This window comes from Balaenoptera borealis, assembly GCF_965194805.1.
Source record: "Balaenoptera borealis genome assembly, chromosome: 12".
Lineage (NCBI taxonomy): Eukaryota > Metazoa > Chordata > Mammalia > Artiodactyla > Balaenopteridae > Balaenoptera > Balaenoptera borealis.
In genome coordinates this window covers 75736172-75745182 of record NC_138869.1, presented here as the reverse complement: position 1 = coordinate 75745182, position 9011 = coordinate 75736172, and the positions used below count along the sequence as shown (strand labels likewise).

The 9011-nt window shown below is 50.4% G+C and overlaps 1 long non-coding RNA gene across 1 annotated transcript; it reads left to right on the top strand.

Moving 5' to 3' along the window:
* Positions 1-662: 662 nt before the first annotated feature.
* Positions 663-2610, top strand: LOC309608282. Its single transcript, XR_014232781.1, has 2 exons — positions 663-801; positions 1172-2610. It is a non-coding gene; the product is annotated as an uncharacterized lncRNA (long non-coding RNA).
* Positions 2611-9011: the final 6401 nt, after the last annotated feature.

Here is a 9011-nt window from a genome sequence, read left to right as displayed (position 1 = left end):
ACAAATAACTCAATTTCTTTTCTTTTTATGGCTGAATAATATTCCATTGTATATATGTGCCACATCTTCTGTATCCATTCATCTGTCGATGGACACTTAGGTTGCTTCCATATCCTGGCTATTGTAAATAGTGCTGCAGTGAACATTGTGGTACATGACTCTTTTTGAATTATGGTTTTCTCAGGGTATATGCCCAGTAGTGGGATTGCTGGGTGTTTTTCTTACTGATTTGTAGGAGATATTTATCTCCTGGATATGAGTCCTTTGGTGGATACATATTTACAAGTATCTTTGTGTCCTCTTTTTTTTTTTTTTTTTTAAATTATTTTTTATTTTTTAATGCTATTCTTGTCTGCTTACATTCTTTTTATGTATGTATGTATGTATGTATGGTATGGCTGTGTTGGGTCTTCGTTTCTGTGCGAGGGCTTTCTCTAGTTGTGGCAAGCGGGGGCCACTCTTCATCGCGGTGCGCGGGCCTCTCACTATCGCGGCCTCTCGTTGCCGAGCACAGGCTCCAGACGCGCAGGCTCAGTAATTGTGGCTCACGGGCCGAGTTGCTCCGCGGCATGTGGGATCTTCCCAGACCAGGGCTCGAACCCGCGTCCCCTGCATTGGCAGGCAGATTCTCAACCACTGCGCCACCAGGGAAGCCCTGTGTCCTCTTTTTAAGAACTCTTTGCCTACCTCAAGGTTATGAAGATATTCTGTGTTTTCTTCTAGAAGCTTTATTGTCTTATCTTTCACACTTGGATCTTACTGTCCATCGGGAGTTATTTTTGTGTATGCTGTGAGCTAGGGGTCAAGATTCTTTTTTTTTTAATTTTTTTTTTATAAATTTATTTATTTATTTGTATTTTTATCTTATAAATTTATTTATATTTATTTATTTTTGGCTGCTTTGCATCTTCGTTGCCGCGCACGGGCTTTCTCTAGTTGCGGCGAGTGGGGGCTACGCTTCGATGCGGTGCACGGGCTTCTCACTGCGCTGGCTTCTCTTGTTGCCGAGCACGGGTTCTAGGTGCATGGGCTTCATTAGTTGCAGCACGCGGGCTCAGTAGTTGTGGCTCACAGGCTTAGTTGCTCCGCGGCATGTGGGATCTTCCTGGGCCAGGGCTCGAACCCGTGTCGCCTGCATTGGCAGGCGGATTCTTAACCACTGCACCACCAGGGAAGTCCCCTTTTTTTCTTTTTTTAAAATTTATTTATTTTATTTTATTTTTGGCTGCGTTGGGTCTTCGTTGCTGCACGTGGGCTTTTCTCTGGTTGCGGCGAGCGGGGACTACTCGTCATTGCGGTGTGTGGGCTTCTCATTGCGGTGGGTTCTCTTGTTGCAGAGCACGGGCTCTAGGCACGCGGGCTTCAGTAGTTGTGGCACCCAGGCTCAGTAGTTGTGGCCCACGGGCTTAGTTGCTCCGTGGCATGTGGGATCTTCCCGGACCAGGGATCGAACCCGTGTCCCCTGCATTGGCAGGCAGATTCTTAACCACTGTGCCACCAGGGAAGCCCAAGATTCATTTTTAAAATATGGGCTAGCACCATCTTGACCTTTGACCCCAACCACTCCCAAATGAAAGATCTACTTTAATGAAAAAGGGCTTTTGTGTCCAAATGTGTCCTTTGACAGCTAAATTCAGAAGCAGCCCTCTGGGTCCCTGTGCAGGGTCCAAGGCAGAGCTCTCAGTGTGTGAGGTCCTGAAATTTGCCTGGCCCACGTCTTCCTGGGAAGTGGCCTGGCACAGGAGGAAAATGGAGGCAGAGGGATGAAGCATCTCCCTCCACCTTTCAGCTGGGATTCTACCACCCACCGAACTCCAGTGACAGGATCTAATGATGCCCTGTGGAGTTCTGACTCTGGTGTTCCCGTTCAGAATTTGAGGACTTCCTGCTTTCTCTGCCCACATTTAGTCACTCAACAGATGTTTGGTCGCCTACTTTAGTCACTGGTCACTGAAGGTACAACCAGGGAGAAACCAACAGCAAGTCATGCCCTCATGGACCTCTTTTCTGATGGAGAAAGGCAATTAGAATAGAAATAAGTAAAATGCATAAAGAAAAGTATGAAGGAAGATAATCATGTTATGGAGAAAAATAAAGCAAGACAGAAGGAGAGTAAGTGCGAGGAGGTTAATTTTAATTTGGATGGTGATGGGAGGGAGGCATTATTGAGAAGGTGACATTTGAGCAAACACCCGCAGAGCCATGCAGATATCTGGGGGAAAGAGCATTCTAAGTGGAAAGAACAGCAAATACAAAATCCCAGAGGCTACAAATGGTCACACACACCATGTTGTACACCTGAAATTAATATAATATGGTAACTCAATTATACTTCAATAAAAAGAAAAGAAATGGTTACACAGGTAAAGAAAGAACTGAGGGTCTTCCCTGGTGGCGCAGTGGTTGAGAATCTGCCTGCCAGTGCAGGGGACACGGGTTCGAGCCCTGGTCTGGGAGGATCCCACATGCCGCGGAGCAACTAGGCCCGTGAGCCACAACTACTGAGCCTGCGCGTCTGGAGCCTGTGCTCCGCAACAAGAGAGGCCGCGATAGTGAGAGGCCCACGCACCGCGATGAAGAGTGGCCCCCACTTGCTGCAACTAGAGAAAGCCCTCACACAGAAACGAAGACCCAACACAGCCATAAATAACTAAATAACTAAATAACTAAATAAATAAATAAATAAAAAAGAAAGAACTGAGAAGGCAAAGAGGCATCAGTGAAACAAATTGGGGGACACCACTAGACTAGAGAGACAAAAGGAGGAAGTAGTGTTTTTGGAACCCAGGGATGGGGGTTATCCAGCAGAAGCTGCAACCATGGTGGTCTGTAGGCCAGGAGCTGGAGCCATGGAGGAGATGTGGCTGGAGACACAAGAGGGGATAAAAATACTCTAGCTTTTCTCTTCTTCCCGCCCTCTGATCTCCTGCCAGTGCCTCCTATTGGCTGAACCTGGCCAGCAGCCAGCTGATACAGGAGCTGGTAAGAGTAATCTAGGGGAGCAGCCCCCTGAGGTAGACAGCAGAGCAGGAGAGAGAAGAACTGGACCTGAAAATGGACCTTCCAACAATGAGACACCTCCTCACACTCACTAAATGGCTAAAATGAAAAGGATGGACCCTACCAAATGTTGGCAAGGATGGGGAGCAACTGAAACTCTCTTACCTTGCAGATGGTGTGTAAGATGGTAAAACCAGTTTGGAAAATTGTTTGGCAGTTTCTACTGAAGTTGTATATACACCTACTCTCTGACCTAGCAATTCTATTCCTAGGGATATACCTAAAGAGAAGTGAGAATCTTTGTCCACAAGGACTTGTACTAGATAGAATGTGCATGTCAGCACTGTTAGTAATAGCCCAAACACTGGAAAGAACCAGTCCAAATGTCCACCAACAGGAAAAAGGATTAAATTGTGGTAAAATCATCCAATGGAATAGGCATTATAATTAAAAATTAACTACTGCTACATGCAACAACACGGATGAATCTTCAAGACACTACATTGAGTGAAAGAAGCCAGACACAAAAGAGAATGTATCCTGGGATTCCATTTATATAAAGTACAGAGACGGGCAAAACTAATCTATGGTGATAAGGGATCCAAAAAATGTTGCCTGGGGGAAGGAGGATTGGCTGGAAAGGGGCACCAGGGAAACTGTCCGGGATTATGGAAAAGTTCTCTACCTTGACCTGGGTTGTTGATAACTCATTTATATTGGACAAAACTTATCAACTGCACACTTAAGATCTATGTGTTTTTCACTCTATGAAAATTATACCTCCATAAAGGAAGAAAATGCAAAAATAAACCAAAAAACCCCTTAGACCATCGTCTCCCCTCCTCTGCCTCCAGCCGAGCTAGGGCTCCTCACAGGGCTGGGACGGCCTTTTCATCTCTCAGCTGTCAGCCATCTGCAGCCTCTCCCAGCTCTCCCCATCCTGCACACAACAGCAGACCCATCTTTCTAAATCAGCAGTGGAGGTGGGGGTGGGGGGTGGAGGGGAGCAGGCTTGGAGCCCAAAGATCCCGGTTTAAATCTCAGCTCCATGTCTTTCCAGCGGTGTCATCTGGTTGAGCCACAGTGCTTCTTTAAATCTTTCTTTGTCATCTGAAAAATGCGATGACATCACCTTCAGAGGATTGTTGGGAAGATGAAAATGGGGTAGTGTCTGGGAAAGAGCTTCAGAAACTGAGGAATCCAGCACCCATAGGGTGTTACTCATACCACTCCACTGCTTGGGCACTTTCAGTGGCTGTTGCCTAGCAGCTGAGGCTGGATGGTTGTCCCAATTCTTCACTCCCCGCAAAGGGATTCTACAGCCACACCCTCTGTCACGTGACTCTACTTTCCCACCACCGTGAGGGTGGGCTTGGTCATCTGACTTGCTTTGGCCAATGGCATGTCAGTGGATGTGGCCAGGGTATAGGATTAAAAATGCGGGGTTAGGCTTGGTCTCTTGAGCTCCTGTGATTGCCACGCTGGTCCAAGGAGACTATGGAGTCGTCTTGAGCCCCACCCACACTTTGTGAGTGAGAGAAACAAAGACTTCTTGATGTAGACCGTGAGTGTTCATATTCCTGTGATTTGCTAGGCAGCATTACTGTGGTGATGGCTGACGAACACAGCCTCAAGGTCATCTCCAAGCGGGTCTCCATTCACCTACCTCTCCAGGCCCATTTGCAACAACTTGGGTCCAGCCAAACCAGTCTATCCAACATCCCTGGAAACTTAGCATTCCCTCTCACTCCCACTTGCCTAACTTAATGTTTTATTTTCCATCTCTATCCTTTCTGTTTCCTGAAGGCCAAAGTTTTTCTCCCTTCACTATGCTAGTCTATACCAGTACCAGTCTGTACCAGCCATACCTATCCTTCAAAAGACAACTGAAGTACTACCTCCCTCCAGAAGCTTTCCTCTGCTGCCCACCCTCAGCCCACGTCAGCACAACCTTCCTCTGCTGAGCTCCTGCAGCCCGGGCCGGGCTGCTGAGCACACCCTGACAAGCACCGCCACTGGCTAGATCTTTCCAAATGAATAGAGATGTCCTTCATCCATCTGTGGCTTAGGAGTTTTCTGTTAAGCCATGCTTGGGAAATACCTGTTGAATGAATGAAGCCATGAATCAACAATAGCCCCTGTGTAACTTGCTGCAGAACACCCCGCTTCCCGGAAATTGTGATTTGCAAGTCTAGCTTCAGGCCCAATCTAGCAGTTGCAATTGGGGTGGAGAAAAAGGCAATGAACATCAGCCACCCAGCACGAGAGAGAGAGGGTATATCTGCCCCATGCGGTCAAGGGGAAGAGAAGGGCCGAAGCCTAACTCCACTCTTATCCCTTCCCTGTCCCTATCCCATTCCTTTTCCTGTCTCCATCTCTATCTCACTGAACAGCTGTACTGACTTCCTATTCTTAGACCATAAACCATCATCCACAGCTGGAATCTCGACTGCCTTACTTATCTTGGTTTTGATCTTAGCGTGGGTGCCCAGTGCTTTGCATCTGTTGCTCAGTAAATGTTTAATGCCTGAAGGAATGAATGACATGCTCTTTTCAAGTCTGACTGGAAAATGATTTTATATTCGGCAGTTTGGGGCCCAGTCTCCCTGAGCTTAGAAACATTTAAAAACTCCAACACCAACTATTTTGGGTTTGGGGTGATGATAGCAGAGAGCCCATTCTTTGGAAAGTTAAGGGGCCAATTGGTGGATAACTGCTGTTTGAAGGGGTCTTCCAAGACCAGGGGCCATCTGTTAGAAAGTCCCTCTCCAGAAATATCCCCCATCTTCACACATCCACCTAATGACAAAACCTTTGGGTTAAAAATCCCCTCTTTTAAAACTCAGACACTCCTTTGAGGAGATCGATCTGTTTGCTCAAGGTCAAGCTCCCAGAGCGAGGCTGATGGCAGAGTGGGAGCCCCAGTTCAGGTCTAGAGACAGGCAATCAAAGGGCATAGGTTTCAAGACAAACATTCCGCATTCTGCACTTTTATCTAAGACCCTGGGGCCAAGAGAGGTCCAGATATGGAAGGGTGGATTATCTTGAGCCTCCCTGTAGATTCCTAGGCCTGGGTCCACACGCCCTCGTGGTGCTGGGAAGGAGTAGGTGCGGGTGTAATCTTAGGTGGGAGAGACTCGCTTCTGGGGTTTGGCTGTGAATGCTCTGTAGGGTGGGGATGGGGGAGAAGGGAGTCCCGAACGGGAGTCCAGGAGAGGAGTGTGGGGGACATGGGGCCCAAGAAAGAGTCTTGGCATCGCTGTGCTTCCAGCCCATTCTGCAAGCCTCCCAGGGCACAGGGCAGGGGTCCAGGATTAAACCTTCTCCGTGGGACGCAACCAGGCAGAAATAAAGGAGGAGGAGGCAAGTGTTGAATTAAGGCTTCATAACTCCCGGGGGCGGAACTGAGTGCTCTGTGGGGCCCACCTGAGCCCCGCATCTTCAGGATTTATGCAGTTGCTTGTCTCCTTGGCGCTCTGCCTCCTAACTCAAGTCATGGGATTATTTATTCCTGCTAGTGTCGGCTGAGAGGGCTGAAGTCAACTCCAGCTCACCCAGAGCCCACAGGGAGCAAGCCGGGGGCTGGGGACAGGGCAAGAGCGCAGTGCACGTGTGCAGACAGACAGACACACAGGCCAGAATGGTCCACAACCCTACCCCCGCTCAGCCACGCTGCAAGCCCCAAGCTAGACCCCTGCGCCCACCCCACGGTGCTTAGGGAATTGCCGAGGTTATTTTAAGGTTGTTTCCATGTCCTTATCTCCCCGCCCCCATCCAACAAACAGTCAGACAGAAAAACAAACAGGCCGGGGCCTGGGCTGTTCTCACGGAGAGGCAGATCCCCGCCTCCCTTCCCCCACCCCCAGACTCTTCCCAACCAAATTCCTCCAGGCAGGGCCCCTATGCTTCCGTTCAGCTCATTCAGCTCACCGAAGGCATGAACGCTGATGTCCATTTTGAAAAGCTGTTTCCCCCAATTGCTTTTCCTCCCCCATTTTCCAGGAATGCACCACCAGGGCCTTGGATAGGATGGGCTGGGCCACTTGCTGGCCAGGTGAGCCCCAGCGCTTTCTGGCCATTTGGGTCAGACATCCCAAGTGGAGCATTTAATTTTGCTGCGGGATAATTTGTGGCCCCTGTACGAGATCCTCCCAGAAACACTCAATTCCAGCCTCTGCAGGGAAGGAAACATTATAAAGAGTAGGAAGAGATAAAGCAGGATATTAGGGGTCCATAAGGGGAGAGGCCTTCTCTGTGTGTCAGGCCCAGCTAGGGGTGGGGGGCTTGCAGGAACAGAACTGTAGGACTGACTTAGTCAACAAATGTTTATTACGCAGTGGTTACCACGGGCTAGGCACCATGCTAGGCTCTGCAGAATACAGGGGAACCTGACAGCCTGGCCTGGGCCTCATGGAGCTTAAATTCTAGTTGGAGGAGAGAGAGAAGGCCGGGAGGTATGGCTGGAGTAGGGTGAGGAGGGACCAGGGAGATGAGACTGAAGTAGAGAGATAGGACCTGAGGCACAGCGGGGCCTTGGAAGTTCTTATCAGTTAAGATTTTATTCTAACCAAAATGGGAGGGGCAGGAGAGAGATTCCTGAAGCCCACAGTCTTGTAGAGGGACGAAGGGAACACCTGACATGGAGGTACCACCAGAGGTCTCCTATGAGCTGGGCTTCTGTGAGGGATGCAGTGTCCCACATAGGGGGTGGGGACAGGGGCTCTCCCTGGCAGTCTCAATGAAGGGGCTCAAAGGCAGCCTGTAGGCCTGGTCAGGCTTCCTCCTTCCCTCCTCCCTCCTCCCCCCTCTCTTCTCTATTCACCAACCCCTACTCCCCCTTTCTTGCCTCCTCACTTCCCACCTTCTTGCCACACTCCCCATCTGGCCTTCCGGGTGCCAGGCAGCCTCTGTCTTCCCATCTGACTCTGGTTAGGGCCAAAGGAGTTCTGCATTTGGGCTTTGGGGCCCTTAGGTCAGCCATACTGCAAAGGCAGCCCAGGACACAACCAAGACATGACCCCAAGCCTCCTGGGCCAGCTGGAGCCCTGGTCTGAGGAGATGAACCCTCTCCTGAATCTGGAACACCTGTGCCTCTGCCTAGTCCCACTCCCAGCTCAGGCCACAGCTCCTCCTTCATCCCCAGGGCAGGCTGGACATTCTCAGGACAGAGGTCTGAGCTGCAAGAGAGACCAAAGAGACCCATTGCATTATCAATCAATCCATCAATCAATTAACCAGACAGGCAGGCACATAGCTCCAACTGAGAGGTTCACTAATTTGGAGAATTTGTGGATGTCTAATCAAAATGGAAACTCTGCTTTGCTCTGTGGGATAAAAGTGCCCTATAGGTGACCACTTGGCACCTTTTGTGTTTTGCCCTGGGGGTGGGGCAGGAGGCAGGGTCCTGCAGCTTGATGATCTGGGTTGGGGGCTAGTGAATGAGTAGGAAGTTGGGGGGTGTCTCTGTCTTTCTCCTCATTCATATGTATCTTCTTCCAACACAGATGGTGGGAGGAGGGAGCCGTGCACTTCAGGCCAGGCCTTAAAAGTTGGTGGCTTGGGTTCAGCCCAGTGCCTGGAGGACCCAGGAGCCCTTTGGAGGGTAAGGTAAGTCCCACCCTGCTGCACGTCTGCAACTCCATCCCTTCTAGAGCGAGAGGGGACCGTGGGGTCACCACAGTCCCCGGGGGCCCAAGAAGCGGCAAGAGGGACCAGCATCTGGAAGCAGAGTAGTGACCCAGGTGTCCCGGGGCTGCACCCTGAGCCTTTCTTGGAACCACACCTGAATCAGCTCCCCCCGCCCCCACTGTCCAGCACAAAGCTGGCGGCGGCCACCCTATCAAAGCGCTCCGCAAAAGCCCTGAGGGGCCCTCGCGCTTGGATCCGCTCCGGCCTGGGCCGAGTCGCCAGTCCCTCCTCCTCCTCCCCACAAGCTCTCCTGTCCTCCCCTCCCCTCTCCCTGCGCGGAAGCGTCCGTTCGCGGTTTTCCGACGGTCCTGCTCCTCCCGCCC